The sequence below is a fragment of the Loxodonta africana genome, chromosome 22 (genome assembly GCF_030014295.1).
Source record: "Loxodonta africana isolate mLoxAfr1 chromosome 22, mLoxAfr1.hap2, whole genome shotgun sequence".
Classification (NCBI taxonomy): domain Eukaryota; kingdom Metazoa; phylum Chordata; class Mammalia; order Proboscidea; family Elephantidae; genus Loxodonta; species Loxodonta africana.
In genome coordinates, this window is record NC_087363.1 from 7,659,191 (window position 1) to 7,677,289 (window position 18,099).

The window sequence follows — 18,099 nt, forward strand, 5'->3', positions numbered from 1 at the left end:
TGGTTCTCACCATGAAAGGTCTCTGTGAACCAGAGAGAGGCATTCTGAAAGAAGTTATTAAGCATTATTAATACAATTACATATAACAAAGACGTCATTTAACTTCCCACGTCCAACAGAGGAGTTCATCTGAAGCCCCAGGAACGCTGGCTGGAAGGGCAGAGCTCATCAGAGTGGGTTCTCCAGGCAAGGGAATGTGGCCAGGAGCCGTGCTGGCTGCTTTGTCGTGGGGACACCTCTGTGCGTGATGGAATAGACCCCTCCCCGGCCTCTTTTCCCTCCACAGTCACCTGCAACACTTGTCACAGGCACAGAGTTCAGAATATCGGCTCTGCTTGTGCTTGTCTTTCACCTGGCCCAGGACACTGCAAGCAGCTTTGAAAGAACATTTGATTTTGAAAAACAAAAGATGACCATAGAAATAGGGGACAGCAGCCATCCTGGTAGGAGGAAAGCCTGTGTGCGTTTTTCCGATTTCATCCGAAATAGAAGTGGCTGTTACTTATGGCGTATCTGACTTTGGGTTAATCCTCAGCTGAGTTCATTAGGTATTTGTGCCTTCTATGATTGCAGTGAACCATAAGCTCTGTGAGGGCAGAGATCGTTCCCTCCCCAGTCTCTAGGACAGTGTGTGGCACAAAATACCTGCTCGGTAAATGGTTTCTGAGTGAGTGAGTGGTACAGATGAAAACGTTGAAGACTCCAAGGTCAGATTACTAGCAGGAAGCAGAGCCGGGATTTGAACCCAGAACTGGAACCCAGGACTGCCTGATTTGCTAGAGTTCTTCTTTGTGATTGCTCTGATAGGCCTCTTTATGGTACAGAGAATTGGAGGTTGGAGGCTCAAAGGTATTTAAGAGAACATCAAGCCTGAGGTCCAGGAAATGTGGGTTCTGGCTCTTCCTTTGCTGAAATTCTCAGTGTGACTTTGGGGCGGGGGTGGGGAATAACGTCAAAACCTCACTTTCCTAATTTGTGAAATTAGGTGAAGCAATGCTGTCTGAGGATTTGAGGTTCCTCAGGTGCCCCTGGGCAGGCTGGTCCCTTGTAAGGTTCCCTGCTCACTTGGAGCTGGGGAAAGGGACGGGTCGGGGCGGGCGGGGGGGATAAGTCGTAACCCAAGCATGTGAGGAAAGCAGGAACTTTCAGGGGCTGCACAAAAACTCAAACGTGATGTAGTCTCAGGCCAGCAAACAGCCAATGTGCTGAAATGACAGTTGCAGAGAACAGAACGAAAAACCAAGTAGAGGCATTTGGAGGCGTGCCACAGCTTTTCCAGAGGAGAGAGCGGAAAGAGAGCTCTGATTCTGCTCCTGCGTCGGTGTGGCGGCCGGCAAGTGTTTAATCTGAAACAGGTTAGCAGGTTGATAGCAGTGCCCAGGTTGCATCTTGGCACGTAGACGCCCAGCCCTTAAAAAACTAGGCGTGCCTTTGAAAAGCCTCTCTTATGCTCTACAATTTTTTGTACTTGTCTGGGGGCTGCATAGCTGGGGCCTTTGTGTCCCCTAAAGGCTTCCTTCCCCCTCTCCAGGGTTTAGGGATTACTGATATGGAAGGTTAAGGCTAATTTACATGTAAATAAACCTCCACGCTGGGCAGAAGGGACAGGGCTGTCCGTGACGACTTGCTGACATCACACTTCATTAGCATGCAGAGGATGCGAGCTTTGCAACAGCGACTCGGCTCCGGGCTCCGCTAGCAGCTCCGCCGACGACTATTATTATTTTTTGGCGAGCTGCTCATTTCCTGGTTCAGCGTCTTGGGCCTGGCAAGCAGCTGACTGGTCGCCGGGGCTCTGGCTCAGGATCAGTTGGTGACGCCAAGTGAGGCTGGGGTCTGTGACTTCCTTCGGATGGTCTTGAGGAAGGGGAGCTAACACGAAGCCGGGTTCTCAGGAAGGCGATCGGAGCTTGAAGGCGGATCCAGAGGAAGGTAGAAGTCACACTTCCATCAGCTTAGTGGGTCCCCAGCCGGGTCTTGAGCCAGCAACGCTGTTCTCCATGAGTGAGCACAGAGCAGCTGAGGCGGGAGGCCGCTGGCCACTTCAGGAAGGGTCTGGATTTTGAGAAGGGTTTTGACAAGAAGATGCTTTGGCTGCCAGCAGCCCCATTTGTGTTCTTAAGAGCCAGTCCCGGGGAGAAAGTGAACTGGGGCAATTGACAAGCTCATGGGTCTGGCAGAAGCTTCCTCCGAGACAGTGTTTCTCCTCCCTAGAGGTAGGTAAGAAATTTGCTCTGATTCACAAATTGAAACCAGAGCATATTTTCTAGTAAGGATGAAAACACATTTGAGGAGGACCTCGGGGCTGTGTTCCTAGGACGAGGTGGTATTGTCGGTGGCCTTCTGGCAACCTTTTGCCTTTCCGTCTCGTGTCAGGAAGCTCAGTTGCAGTGACCTGTGTTACGGCTGTATGGAGTCCTGGAGAAATGCTTCGTCAGTGCTTAAGATGCAGTGTTTCTCTAAAAGAACACTTAGACATGCAGCTCTCTGGCGGGGGGGGGGGGGAAGTGGGGGAGAGGGTTAAAAAGCCCCACACCTGGCAGTGTTCACACACAGTGGAGTCGGTTTAGCCCAGGATGTCAGAAACCGTTAGGGGCTCTAAGGAGTGAGGGCTTGGCTGGGACTTCCAGGTAGAGAAATGGCGCTCGAGTTATTTAGGTTTAATTTTAGCCACCGCTTTCAGATTAGAAATGGTGTCAGAGCTCCAGAATATGACTACACAGCCTGCGTGAAACATAGGACTCCATTTGTTCTTCAAACTGGGTTTCTTGCAGGAGCGATCCTAGTTAGTTCTCCTTGCTCTTGGTTTACCAAAAGCCAGTCATAGCACTGCTAATCTGCTCTGGCGTTCTTGATGGAATACAGATTTTTAATCCCTTATTCTTTGTTCTATGGTCTTGGACTATGATGGGGTCCAGAGAGACCTTTATGAACCGTAACTAATCCAGCCTGGGCCACGTCACCCTGGGGTAAGTGGTCTGTACCTGACGCAATGCCGTCGGCTGGTCTGAGCGTGGCTCTTCTATGTCTTAGGCACACAGGTGATTTCCCTGGTGAGCGAGTTCTGCTTACAGTGTCAGAGCTTCCGTAGCTGCGGTCGGGAGGGCTCCAGTGTGCCTCGAGTGGGCATACCGAGACTGCCGAGGATCCATCAGAGGCTTGCACGGCTGCCATTGGCTTTGCGTGAACATCTCTTCTCGGAAAGTGCTTTAAACCATCTCAGTGAGGCTTAAACGAAGCATCCTCGCCTCCTTGCTGGAGGCCAAATTGCCTGCTCTAACCGAGCTCCCCAGGAGGCTTACTGGCTACTGATGGCTTTCACAGATGGGTCAGGATGAGTGTCTCCCAGGCTCCAGAGTAAGTCCCAGCCTTGGCAGAATTGCCATGTTTTGGAAATTTGGATTTCTGTGCCTCCTCGAGTGCTTGTGAAGGTTTTGCCTTTCCATCAAATGTTCTTTCCCCTCAGGAATTCTTTTTCAGTGTGACAATTAAAACATACTGGCTCCATAGGTCACTGCCGTCTGTGCCAGCAGTCCTGGGGCAGCCAGGAAGAATGAAATAGTGTCATCTGAAATGGCAGGTTTGCAAAGGTGCACCCATGCCATGGGGGAAGAAATAGAAATACAGGAAGCTTAGGGAATGGGAAGGGAACTTAGAGGTTAGACAGGATGATGTTTACCATGGCTTGGACTCTAGATTCAGAAAGAGCTGAGGATACTCAGAAGTACCTGTCTGGGCATTGATTCCTTGTCTGTAAAACGGGGACAGCAGTAGAGCCCTATGGGCGGGCTAGATGTGAGGATCTGATGAGACGACATAGGAAAAGCATTTAGCACGGTGCCTGGCCACATGGTAAATGCTTGGTAAACGTTAGCTATTATCACGGTTGTTGTTGTTACCTTTGTATCATTATACTCATTGCTAAAAGCAACGCCATACATTGGAAAGGAAATGTGTTCACATCCGTTGGTTTGCCGAGAGGCTTTGCTAGTGGAAAAGGTGCTGTCTGCAATCACTGTGATGTCCAAGTCCATTCCCAGGCAAAGGAACTTTTCACCCTATGGGTCGAGTCAACAGGATAAAACATATTATCTGGGGCAGCTGTGTTCTGCAGAACTAAATGACCGGATGGTATAATTAAAATCGTTTAGTGCTAGCTGGAGCCCGGGAGCCCTCAGAGGAGGCCTCCTGTCTAGGCAGCTAACGAGTCACGTGTTGAAAGCTGTGGATCCAAATGGGAATCTGTGTGTTTCTGTAGTTCTCTTATGCTCCCGCTTTGCATGTAAGAGCCAGTCCCTTTCTGTCTTTTCAGTGCAGACACTTAGCGTTTTCCTCTCCATCCGGGGATACCTTTGAGCATATCATCCACCTGCCGGCTGGCCCCTCAGAAGATTCAAGACTCCACTCATGCTACCATGTGGGCTGCTTCACTCCTGGATAGGCTGCTGAGGGAGAAGAATAGGCCTCCCCTGCTGCCTGCTGTGACCCAGACCTTCCTGCCTTAGCTTTGTGTCCGCTGATAGGATACATCTTTGCCAGACTTGGATCTTCCTCCTTCGTGCCAGTGAGCATACTTCAGTCCACAGCTGGACAGCTGTTTCTCCTTTTCCTTCAACATCATTCTTTTTAATTTACGTGAAATGGAACTCAGGCACATGGGTCTGGAAGACAAATTAAAGGTGAATGAGAGGAGTGAGAGACGTCTGCGTAGACTTCTTTTACGGTTAGGAAACGCAGAACTGGGAGTTGGTGAGTGCCGGTTGCCAATGATCTTTGCCAACGAGCTGTGTTTTGCATGAAGAGTGATATTTGCACCTTGATTATAGCCCATTTCCACTGTCTCCTAACTGCCTGCGTGAACACGGGAGAACTGCCTGACTGTTCTGGGTGTTGGACTTTATTTCCTCTTGGTGCTGATCCCATTTAATTCCCCGCTCGTGAACGACAGGAGGCAGGCGTTATTAATGCTCATTTGACAGGGGAAACTGAAGGTCAGAGAGATAAAGGAATGTACCCCAAATCCCACAGCCGGTGGCAATTTCTAGTACTAAGTCTAGTGCTTCTCCCATTCCACTTTGATTCTAAATGCCCTAAGTCTGAGAAGCTCAGACTCTACTGGGCTGCTGGTCTTGTAGCACCATAAACCGCCTTGTTCAGAAGCCTTCAAGCCATAGCCTTTCCCTTCTCTGTTGTTTTCAAACATAGAAGACTTAAAATGCACTGCCCCTCAGAGGGGAATTCTGGGTGGGATGTGAGCTTTGTGTGTGTGTATGCTTGAAGACCCACTGAACCCTTCCCTCTTCACGCCCTCCACGGCTGTGGTGCTCACAGTCAGATGGCTGGTGGAGAGCACGAGCTATTGCAAAGTAAGCAGCTGGGGAACTAGGCGTTGGCAAAGTTGTTTTCCTAGTCTGTGCTCTTGACTGACACTTTCCACTGTGCTCTTGTCCCAACCTGTAGAGACTTTTAATGAAAGGTCTTGGTTTTTATACTTTGTGTGTGTGTGTGTGTGTGTGCGCGTGCGTGCGCGCGCTTGAATAAAGCAAGGCAGAAAATGTTGAATAAGGTCACTCTCAATCTCCACCAACGTAAGTCTCCAAAATCTCCACTGGGAACCTGGAACCTGGCCAGTTGAGTTTGGAGACTTGCTTTTCTGTTTTACTTTGGCCTGACGTTTGAGCAATTCTTTGTTTGGAGACTGAAAACCAGAGGCTTGCTTATTCCATTATTTCCCTGGGGACAAGGCAGAGAGAGAATGAAGCAAGGCTGGAGTGTGTGTGTGTGTGTGTGTGTGTGTGTGTGTGTGTGTTTGGATGTGGGAGTTAGGAAGAGGGGAGGGGAGGGAGGATAGAATGGGGAAGCAGCTGGGAGAATATCAGAGAGATCTCCATGAAAACACAAGGCTGAAGGCTCCCTTTGGGTGAGGTTGCACCTCAGGAACAGGAGCCCTTCTTCACCTTTAGCTAAAAGCTTTTCTCCCCCTTTTTGCTACAGATCTCAAAATGCAGCCATTTAAAATCCTAAAACCCTGGTAAGGGCTTAAGATGGCGCATATTTCCTCCAGAGGGGGGAAAATGTGTATTAATGAGAAGGAGTACATTTTCAAGTACTCCGTGAACCTGCCTTCCTTTTGTGGTGTTCGGGATAAACCTCCAAGGCTATAATGCCTGTGAACCTCAAGTTGGGCGAACCAAAGACGCGAATGTCAGCGTTTACACAAAGATGAGACATAGCGCTCTAGAAGGCACAGACTGCGGAGACATCCGTGGTAGGAGGTGGACCCTACAAGGAATTCAGGTGCAGCCCTGTTTAGCAGTGTTACCAGAGTCATGCTCACTCACGGCGTAGAGCTGAAGGAGGAAGCCATAATGGCAGTTCCTGCTACCTGCCTTCTCCCTGGTCCTAGCATTGGAGCTCTGTACGTAAAACTATTCTGGGGCTCTGACGGGGTCACAGGTACCATTTTTCCCTGGGGGTGTGGAGTAGAGATGGACTCTAGGCGGGCACCCTCAACAGCCCAGCATCCTGCCTGTCTTCAATGATGAGTGGCCGATTCGAGTTGTCTCCATTGCTCTCTCAGTGGGTGTGCCTTTAGCCTCATACCTTCATCCCTCCTTAAGGTCCCTGGGTGGCGCAAATGGTTTGTCCTTGCCTACTAACTGAAAGGGTGGTGGTTCGAAACCACCCGGCAGCTCCACAGAAGAAAGGCCCAGCTGTCCGCTTCTGTAAAGATTGTAGCCAAGAAAACCCCATGGAGCTCAGCTCTACTCTGTAACACCTGGGGTCACCTCGACTTGGAATTAACTCTATGACAATGGATTGTTTTTTGTTTTTTTTTTTAGGAGGTGGGGGGAGGGTTGGGAGGCTTTAAAATGAAATCTTACAAATACTATCTAGCCCCAACCAGGGTTAAGAGTGACTGGGACAGGAATTCTTAGCATTTTATTTCATCTGGGCAGGATGCCATTTCCATCTCTTTTCTTGGCACCCTTCTGTCGGTTGTGAGTCCTCAGAGATGCTGGTTCATGGAAAATCCAGGACTCAACTGAGAAACAGCTCTGCTTTCTATGGTCACAGGGTCAAATATTGTTTTGGGGTAGCTGTTAGTGTATATGTAAATGTATGTTTTGGGTGTCCATGCGTCTATATAGTTTGTGTGTTAGTCTTTGAATTGAATGTGTGCATAGAAAAAATAAGTACCATATATGGAGCACCTATGTGTTCCAGCTGACATGGAAGATGCTCTGCATAGCTGACTTATTAATGCTTGTAAAAACCGTGCAGCTGGGTGTTTTTATCTCTGTCTAATAATTGAGAAACCCAAGTTCCTAGAGGTTGAGTAACTTGCCCAGTGTTACTCATGCAGTGAAGGGTGAAGCTGAGATTCAGATGCGGGACAATCATACTCTAAAGCCTGAATTATGGCCACCATTTTCCAGGCTTTCTTCTACTTTTTACAGTAATGTCCTCTGTAGATTTTTTTCCCTTTTCCTTCTATATCTTCTCTATGGGTCCATTAGAGAAACACCTAAATGTTTCACAGTTGAATTAAGATTCTTTTGGTTGATCTTTTGGTAAAATTGGTAACATCCAAGTGAATGTGTCACGCATAAAGACAGAACACAGGGTCTTATTAACACAAGGCTTTGGACGTTGCTTTGAGAGTGGAAATGTGAGGTTGGTTTGAGAGTCAGTAAGACACTGAGATTAAGAGTGAAGGCTTCAAGGCAGTGCAGAAGCCCTTTGTTGGACGAGAGGGAGCGTGTGAAATGCTGCTGGGGTAAACTTGTGGCCGTGGGCAAACCAGGTGGAGTCTGGAGAGAGGGGCCGTGCTGGTTGGCTCGGCTCCCCATCCCCAACTGCGTGCGCATAAGGTTCTGAGCAGAATGTGTGTGTTCTTGAGCAGGGTCCTCCCCTTCCTCAGCCTCATTTCTTTCATCTCTAAAATGAGGGTCCTCTGTCAAATGATCTGAAATTCTCCTCCAGCGCTGACCTGGGTGAGTGTGAACTTTCAGAAATGCACACAGCCTTGGCAGTGAAGGGGTGTGATTTGCACTGTTGGCTGCTCTTGGACAGGGAACTAAAAGGTCAAGTTTTACATCAGGACCTGGCTGCTCTGTGTTTGCCGGAATATGAGAAGTGGTCAGTGCTCTCCATAGAATGACTCGAGCATCCTGGAAGAACTGACCTTCCAATATTTCACACTAGTGAAGAGAGAGTCATTGCACCTCTCAGCTGTACCTCTCAGCAGGGAGGGGTTGCCTCTTCACTCTCAGAAGCTCTCCAGGGCTGTGTTAAGTATGCAGGTGTCCTGCAGAGTTCAGGAGACCGAGGCTTCTCCAGTCCAGTGCGCACGCACCTGGGAGTTGCTGAAATGCAGGTTCTGCATTTCTGACAAGGTCCCTGGGGATGGTGATGCTGTGTCTTCCAAGCCACCTTTATGATAGGTGTAGAGTGCTCCAGAGGAAAGAAAAATTGACTAATTTCAGAAAGCCCAGGTCCTAGTCCCAATTATGCCATTCCTTATTTGAGTAAACCTCAGAGAAATCACTTAGCTTTACTGTGATTCAGCTTCTGCATCTGTAGAGCAACAGAAAGGATTAATAGCTAACATTTAATGACTGCTTACCATGTGCCAGGCACTCTGGTCACCATTTTATATGTCCTGTCTTATTTCATCCTCACGATACTCTTACGAGGTACGACTGTTATCATCTGTTGTTGTTGTGTGTCATCGAGTCGATTTCAGCATAGAGCAACCCAGTATAACAGAGTAGAACTGTCCCGTAGTGTTTCCTGGGCTATAATCTTTATGGGAGTAGATCAGCAGGTCTCTTCTCCATAGGAGCTGCTGGTGGGTTCAAACAGCCAGCCTCTGGTTAGCAGCCAAGCACTTTAACCATTGCTCCACCAGGGCTCCTTGTTATCATCTGTATTCTGCAGATAAAGAAACTAAGCATAGGGAAGTTAAATAACTTGTCCAAGGTCACATAGCGAGTAATTGACTACTCTGGGATTTGAATTCACACCCTCTGACTCTGAAGCCTTATACAGAGCAACTTGTAGAGTTAATAAACATGAAAGATCTTGGAACTTATTTGTACATGTGTGTGTTACACAAATATACCGTATACATAAATGAATGCATTTATGAGTGTGATATGTACACTCATAAATATTTAGAGGACCTGAGATTATAAAAGGTAGATATTTCCCAGATTGTATCATTTTTAAGTAAATTATATGTTTCCAAGTTCTATAAAGTCAAATGCTTTGTGAAGTTTTGACAAGCATGGGTGTTTACTCTGTTGTCTTGGATAGTTCTGGTACAAAAACAAACAAAAATGTTAGCTAAGAGGAATATTCAGAGGAATGGAAGGTTCTGGTTTCTAGAATTACCTAGAATTAAATCTCAGTTCATTTTCAATCTTATTTATTTATTTGTTTTGCAAATTTGGGTTTAATATCTCAGATCACTTTTCTGCCTTCATATATAAAGAGCAGAATTAGGTCAACTGAGTGTCTCTTGTAACTCTGAATACGACAGCCATGTAAACTACTATCCTAAATGTGAATTCTCAGCATACCGGTTTTGTGAATGGAAATCGTAAGAGGTTTATTGTGAGAGTCATCTGAGTCTGAGCTCTGTCAACTCACTGGACAACAGGCTGTGATCTGCGGGATAAACCCACGTCTGTGTTCATCCCTCGCTCTTCCTTGTTATCTCCCAAAGCATCTATTGAATGTGAGGAAATATTCCTCAATGGGGAGAATTATCTTCAGTCAAATGTGTACCTGTGGTTGGCTCTGTTCTTAGAAACATCCTGACCATAGGGTCAGTATGGCAAATACCTGGCACTGCATCACCACTCCCCAGTATCACTTGTCCATTGCAGAACTCATTAATAATCAGCACACTCTTTTCTGTCAACCCCAGATACAACTTCAGAATCCTTTTCAACACAGCACTCCAGGTGGCCTGTACCAATCAGTTGTAGTTGGCCCAGGAAATTTAACCAACTTTACCTTTGAATGAAGTCCCTGGGTGGTGCAAACAGTTACTGCTTGGAGCTTGGAGGTTCAAATTCACCCAGAGGTACCTTGGAAGAAAGGCCAGGCAATCTACTTCCAAAAAATCAGCTATTGAAAGCCCTGTGGGGTGCAGTTCTCTTCTGACACACATGAGGTCATCATGAGTCAGTGTTGACTCAATGGCAGCTGGCTACTGGTTACGCTTAGATACTCTCCGGAAGTTGATTCTCTTTGCAATTTAGTAAATAAGTATTGAACACCTGCCAGTTGCCTAGGTGTGCTCAAAAAGAAACTCTGTTTCCTACTTATTGTGCATTTTGTTCTTCCCCCCAAAAGTAGATAACCTACAGGCTTAGTGCAAGTTTTATTTAGGTGGATTTTTGATTAATTAATGTTTTAATTGCTTTTTTTTTTTTTTTCTTTCTCTGGGATATGAATTCTGTTGTTCTGATTAATATGGTGGCCATTCTTTAGCTTCCTGTCACCTGTCATGACCAGTGATGTAGGCTCTTCATCCAGCTCTCCTGCTGTGCACTCCCAGAGAAGCCCTACTTTGCAGTCTGTTTTTCCAGTGGACTGTTGTCTGCGGGCATCCTCTGGACAGTCCATCCTTTCGTTGGCGATGGCGCCTGTGGCGTGGCTGCTTCGGTTCGGTAACTGCCTAGCCCTCGGCTAAAGCCCTCCCACGACCGCTTATCTATCAAGATTCAGGACTTCCTTTAAATTACTGCCTGAGTCTGTTACCCGCATTTGAGCTCATCATCTCAGGAGCTGCCTAGAAATCTGTCAAGACTAGAAGCTTGACTCGTCCTTACTTCCCATGCAGGCTGGGCGGCTCTGAAACACCTGCCTCATTAGGAAGCAGGGTGCCCCAAGCAGAGTGAAGAATCACGTCTTCCCCTCAACAATAGAGCCTGGGTTCTTGCTAAGATGGCTTCTGAAAGGCGAATCAGAGGAGAGCAGCGTAATCGCTGGGCTTGATCTGACCAAGCAAGCTTGAGCCTGCTTTCCTTTCACTTCATCAATTTGCCTGCCTAACCAGCTCCCTGACAGTAATATGCTGGGCCTTAAATGGTTAAAAATTGCTTCAAATCCTGAACCATTGAATTGCTACACTCCAGCCTCCTAAAGGGTTAACTGTGATATGGATGTGTGGTTCTGAATCTTTAAAAGAACATTGCAGAGGGAGAAATATCAGTTGGGCGTCTGCGAGATACTTAGCATTGTCTTTGGCCCACTGGGGAGTTTAAAATATCAGAGAAAAATGTTTACACTCGACCATTCTCTAAACCATGTATTTGGGGTCCGTGAACACTAGAGGACCAGAGAGGATTGATGAACTTCCTGAAGTTAAATGCAAAATTTTCCATCAATGTATATGTGCTCATTTTTTAGGGAGAAGATCCTAGCTTTCATCAGATTCTTAAAGCATCCGAGTCACCCAAAAGGTTAAGAACTCCTGGTGGATTATTCTAAATCCATTCAGGAAAACCTCCATAGGTTGATGTGGGTCTGGGGAAAAAATTCCACTACCCTGTGGAAATAAGACACTTTTTCCCTGATGACCCACAACCTAACTTTAATGCTGAGTAGCTGGAAGTATAGAGCTATCTTGTTACTCTTCCATTTTATAGATGAGTAAACTGAGGGCTTTGCTCACAGTTGTCAAGGCCATAGGAGTTGTTGCTTGTTCTACATCTCAGTAGCAAGATGATACACTTGTTACTGTTCATTTAACAATTCAACAATTATTTTGAACATTTACATTGGGCTAAGCCAGTGGGTTTTAGCCTTTCTATACTCAAAGCATTCTTTCAAATATTGGGCATTTTGTAACACACTTAACAGAATTAAATTACACTACACTTACGACACAGTTGTTTATTCTCAGCAGTAATGCTTACACCCCTGCCCTAAACTTACTTTTCCACATCATTTCATTTCATCCAGGACAACGGCAGTCGTTTCTTCGGTGTGGTCTTGATGATACACCACTCATCCTGTACTCGAAGCACTCTCTACATTTTTAGCATCATTGCAAACAGTATGTAACCTCAGTTACTGCAAATGAAATTTGCAAACTGATCATAATTTGTCTGCATGCTGGTGAAGAATTCTTGGCCCAGTGGTAAAGAACTGCCAAGTTAGATTCTGGACAAGGCCTTAGGGGTTCATTTGAACAGCTACTTATTGAATGCTTATTGTACATTCTGGACACAAGATCCTTGACCTTGTGGAACTTACATTACAATGGGAGAAACAAGTAACAGACACATCAACAAGTGAGATAAATTCTGATAGTGACAAATGTTAAGAAAAAAATGAAAGGATAATAGAATGGAGAATGAAGAAGGCGAGAATAGGGTCCTTGATGGAGCTGCCCCTTGAGTGCTGACTTGCATACTGGAAAGCAGGCCAGCCATGAAGAGCTGGGGAGATGTTTCAGGTGGAGGAACAACCACTGCAGAGATCCCAAGAGAGGGATGGGGTAGCCTTGGAAAGTTCAAGGGACAAATAAAAAGATCGCTCTAGCTGAAGCCTAGTAGACAAGATGGGGAATGGTACAAAATGAAGCTGGAAAGAGAGGAAGAGGCCAGATTGTGCGGAGTCTCGTAGGCCCTGGTTAAGGAGGTTACGCTTCATTCTTACTGCAGTGGAAAACCAATAGAGGGTTTTAAGCAAGAGAGTTGAGCGTTATCTTCTTTTTAAAAAAAAAAAAAATTAACAGCTGGTGGAAAATAGATTCTAGAAGGACAAGAATGGAAGCAGGAAATCAAACTATTACAGTAACTCAGGCAAGGGGTGATAGGGAGTCCCTGCTGGTGCAAACAGTTAAGCACTCAACTGCTAACCAGAAGGTTGGTGGTTCAAACTCACCCAGAGGAAAGACCAGGCGATCTGTTTCCAAAAGATCACAGCCTGGAAGGCTCTGCGGAGCACAGCTCTGCTCTGAGACACGTGGGCTCACCATGATTCGGAGTCTGCTCGACGGCACCCGGGAAGTAGAGGCAGAGATGGTGAGAAGCAGTGAATGGATAAGACTCAGTCCTGTGTTCGAAGGAATGCCGAAGTCTAGTCTGTCGGTCGTCGTATTTCCCACGTTAGCTGTGTGGAGTTGCTGCATCCAGCAGGCGTCGGGGGCGGAGGCACGTAGGGAACTTACATCCTTCAGCCATCACCTTGTAGATTCTGGGTAGAACAAATCTTCAAATATTTTCAAAACTTTACTCCTGTAGGCCATGTGATTTCAATTCATAAAGGGCTTCTTTCCAATAAAACATGAAACCAGGAAATGTTAGTTTCTTTCTATTTACCCTCTCCTTCCTATCACGGCTGCAGAATAAGGAAACTGGCTGTGGCCAGAACAAAACCACACAAACCGCTCCATAGATCAAGCTCAGAGGAGGGAAGTCAGCATCTTGCCTTTTTTGCCTTTCCCCGCTGTGGGAAACCCTGAGAATTTTGGTTTTTTCCTTGGGCCTGACTAAAGCCAGAGCTCTTCTGAAAATAATGTCTTTGCCTGTTGTGTCTAAGTCACTCTGGATTCAGGGGCTTTACTCCCAGCGTTGGTATTTGGTAAACACCCAACTTGTTGACGCTCTTGCTTCCCAGGTCCATTGGGGTCATCTTGAGCCTTTGGCCTCTTTCACTGAGGAACAAGGATTTCTGGGAAGTTTTTGCCTTGAGGCTTTCAAGACGGATATTAAAGGGCCCCTGTTAAGTTTCTAAGGGTGTGGCCATTGCCAGAATCCCCCCAAGCCAAACCCCTGAGGGGTGCTGTTGCCAGCTGGCCCCTGTCCACACCAGAGATGGCTGGGTTTCAGTGGGTCTCTGTATGTAGCTGGCCAAGTTCCCCTGGATGAAAGGCGGCCTAATATAAACTGAAAATGTTATTAATAAGCAGCCACTTAAGAGTTTCCTATGACTCGCCAATGATTTGGGGGCCTCTCTGTAAACTGGGAGAGAAGCACAACACGTCGTATGTGGGTTAAGGGGCCAGGGCAGTCAGTCTGAAGGGGCCTGAAAAGGGCATTCAGGTGTCTGGTGAAGGGCTTCGGAGTCCTGGATTAGCATTTCCATTTCATGTTCCCTGTGGTGGGAGCTTAGGTATGTGACATAAAGCCTTTGAGCCTCAGTTTTCCTGTCTGTAAAATGAGAATCGTAGTAATTTCTTTCTCAAAATGTGGTTTGAGGATTAAATACAAAAGGTCTGGAGCTCAGCGCACACTCAGAAAACGTTTCTTAAAGAAACAGGAAGAGAAGTCACACCCAAGAAGCCCACCAAACTGACCTTTGTCCCCTGGTTGGGGGAGGGAGGATTAGCTTTGGGTGTCTAAACCCGCTCACAGCACTTGTTAGTGGCAGCTCTTTGCTTCTCTGAGCTTCCCTTTCTTCATCTGTAAAGTGGCAATAAAAGGTGCACTGGCGGCACGGTGGTTAAGCTGCTAAAAGGTCAGTGGTTCAAACCCACTAGCCACTCCTCTGGAGAAAGATGTGGCAGCCTGCCCCCATAAAGGTTACAGCCTTGGAAATCCTATGGGGCTGTTCTGCTCTGTCCTATAGGGTCTCTGCGTTGGAATTGACTCTACAGCAATGGGTTCCTAAAATGCCAATAATAACCCCTGTTTTCTGACTAGGAGCCCTGGTGGCGTAGTGGGTAAGAGCTCAGGTTGCTAACCAAAAGGTTGGCAGTTCAAATCCATCAGCCACTCCTTGGAGACCCTGTGGGGGCAGTTCTACTCTGTCCTATAAGGTAGCTATAAGTCGTAATCGATTCGATGGCAACGGGTTTTGTTTTGGGTCTTCTGACTAACCTTTGAAAGGATTTTTGACTAAAGAATAACCTCAATTGGAAGTGCTTTTTACACCCGATAGTACTTGATTAGTCTAAGAGGCCACTAATTTAATATCCACCCTGCCTGCTTTATTGTGGCTTGATAAGAAAAGGTCATCTTATGACCTTGACCTTGAAATATTAAAATTATAGTAAACCAAACCAAACCGTTGTGATAGAGTTGGCTCTGACCCATGGAGACCCCATGTCTTTCAGAGTAGAGCTGTACTCCACAGGGTTTTCAAGGCTGTGATCTTTTGGAAGCAGATCTCCAGGTCTTTCTTCTGAGGCACCTCTAGGTGAGTTCAAGCCTCTAACCTTTCAGTTAGTAGCCAAGGACTAAAACTTTTGTACCACCCAGGGACTCTAAAAGTATAGTAAAGGATAAATGATCCTTTGGTAAGGATAGTAATCAAATTACCTTGCTCAGCCCAGCACATCTTTAAGCTTATTAAAAAAAGGTGTTTAATAAAGACTTAGAGAATGAATTCTTCACCATCCATCTGATTTCCCTTGATCTGTTTTCATCCTAACTGGAATGCACATCGGAAGCCACTGGAATGCAGCTAACAACAACAGCAACAGATTGTGACTCCTAGAGAGTGGAAACCTTGACTGCTCACATTTGTTTGCGAGTTTTACTTCATAGCCCTAGACTTAGCACAGGGCCTAGCACACTGGCCTGTGGTAACTGTTTGGCTATACTGAGCGTTGTTACTGTTATTTAATCATAATTGCAACTTAGTGAATTGGCAGAGTCAGGATTCAAACCAAAGTCACTGGGACCCTAGAACCTAAGACCTTAATCCACTGCACTATATTGCCTTTAAATACTGAGGGAATATTTAATGGTTCAGATCTTGTGTGCATGAGTTTAGCCAACCCCTTCCACAAAGGAGATAGAGACTAAAGAAACACTTCAACAGATGGCATGGAAGAGGTATTTGGTGGCATTTTCCAGTCTGTCCCTTGAAGTTTGGAGGTGTGAAGTGTTAGAATCCAGTTTGTAGTCATTTTCCCAGAAACGGGTCTCCTGAGCAATTCATGTGGAAAAGAGGGCTCTGGGAACTTCTCTGCTAAACATCCAGTGAAGCAAAAGCTCACATGTCGTAAAATCACGGTTAGCAGGTACACAAAGCAAAGTGGTGGAATTCGTCCAAATGGAGTAAGCTGTACTACCTGCCTTGGTTATTCTTAGCAGAACGGTAGGCCTGAGAGGTGACTAGGGAAATCAGGGCTTCTCTGGATACCCATGGCCTCTCCTAAGGATGTAGGGATGCAGTGATGCAGATAGCAGGGTTGCTATGGAGACACTATCAGTGGCCAAGCTCTTCTCCTTTGAGGGCTCACTCTGTCTACTCATCAGGATGCTGTGTTAGCTATCTGTGTTCTATTTGGTAGACAGATTCCTCGCTGGGTTCTGAATGCCTTTACAATAACATCACAACCCCTTCACGTGGCACCCATGTGTAATTCACCACCCGCCATATTGTAAGCAGGTTAGACTGTGTGGGGACACCATATTCTCTCCCACCCCTGTGCTTTTATTCTCTGTTGAGAATATACTTTCCTCCTTTTTTCTAGCAGCTCCTGCTCAGCATGCTTCAGGTCCGGCTTCATCAAGGAGGCCTCCCTCTACCCACAGACCCCCTGTAGCCCAGAGCCTGGCACATCGTAGGCTTTCTATTGATTGTTGACCTGACAGCCTCTGACAGTGCTTTTCACTGTGAAGTTTGTGGTCTAGTTCTTTGTGTTCTGGTCAGACAGGGACTGGCTTACTGTTTTGTTCAGTTTAATCCCTCACAACACCTACTAGAATGCCTGGTACATTGTAGGTGTTCAGTGAATTATTGTTCAGCAAATGTCACTGCCTGCATCAAGCATTTTCAGTATTCCACCCCAACCCTGTGGCACTCACCATTCCATTGAACTCTGATACTTGGTTCCTGCTGCAGTAGAAAATGAAGGCTTTTGCCTGAGTCTGCTTGTCTTACATACGGGGTACGTCAGAGGGCCCCAGGAACATGGCTCGTTCCTAGTACTGTTGGGAATTGGGGGATAAATACCATCTACTGGCCCGCAAGTGGGACAGCTCTGAGCAGTATTCTATCCCATCTCCTAGGACTGAGCCCAGCTGCCCAAAGCTATAACCTGCTCATAAAAAACAGAAAAAAAAAAAGAAAAAATTTACCACTAAGTTGATTCTGACTCGTGATGACTCCATAGGGTTTTCCGACTTTCGAGAAGCAGATTGCCAGGCCTTTCTTTTGAGGCACCTCTGGACGGGTTTAAACCATCAACCTTTTAGTTGACACTCAGTGACTCCAGCTCATTGCCTCATCCTATATTGCCATCTTCCCTTTCCCACCTCCTTTCTCTAATTCCCTATTAGGGCTTCCTGGAGTCACCTCCCGAACGTCATCATACTAAGATACCTTCCCAGGGTCTGATCCTGGGGTACCCCAGTCTAAGACATTGCCCCTATTACTTATACATGGGCTATCATGCCTGTACATCAAAGTGTGGTAAAAGAGCTTCAGAATAATGTGTCTCTGAGAAAAGTCACCCAGGTTTATTTTTAAAAGGAAATGTTTTTCCACTGTTCCTAAATCAGGAGATAAAATAAGGCACTGTATATATGTCTTCATCAAAATACAAATTGGAATAGTAAGAGAAACAACTGCCACCGAGAATTACTCCGTACCAACTTGGGCGGCCTTGGGAGAGAGGAGCTGCTCTGAGGGCAGATGGCCAGAGCCACTGGAGCCCGGGCGGAAGACAGGGAGCCAGACGGGCCAGACAGCATGGTTTTGGTGCACCAAAACACCAGCCTCATACCCAGCCGGCTGGTCACAGCCTCCGCCCTTCAGCTTCTGTGTTTATTAGGAAGTCATTTTTTCTTTCCCACAGAGATAGAAATCTCACTTCCAGACATGGCAAGTGTCAAGGTTCATGACTCGGTCCCTCATTCAGACTGAATGTTTGCCAAAAAGAGGTCACAATATATTGTGGCTGGGAGGAGGGAGCGAAGAAGCCAGCAAGGCTACAAATAACAGGATGTGCTGATTGATTGCTGGGATCAAGACAGACGGACATGGGAGTTCCAGAGACAAGTGAGTCAGGGAGACGAAGAGCCTCCCTATATCCACCAGGATGGCACCATCCCCTGAATTTCACCCCTGTACTTGGGCTTTGGGACAGGCAGTGGCTCAGCCAGTTTGGTCACTGTCATC

General features: G+C 46.5%; 1 protein-coding gene across 4 annotated transcripts in view; it reads left to right on the forward strand.

The window, feature by feature from the left end:
- PRICKLE2 (prickle planar cell polarity protein 2) overlaps positions 1 to 18,099 on the forward strand; it is a 419,325-nt gene that overhangs the window by 267,041 nt on the left and 134,185 nt on the right. Inside the window, exon 1 of one of the 4 annotated variants that reach the window (XM_010589694.3) lies at positions 1,685 to 2,216. The exons of 2 other annotated variants lie outside the window; for them this stretch is intronic. The gene's annotated coding sequence lies outside the window, so the exon portion shown is untranslated. Of the gene's footprint in view, positions 1 to 1,684; positions 2,217 to 18,099 lie in introns of those variants that run through there. One more of the 4 variants, XM_010589695.3, reaches the window with a different exon arrangement.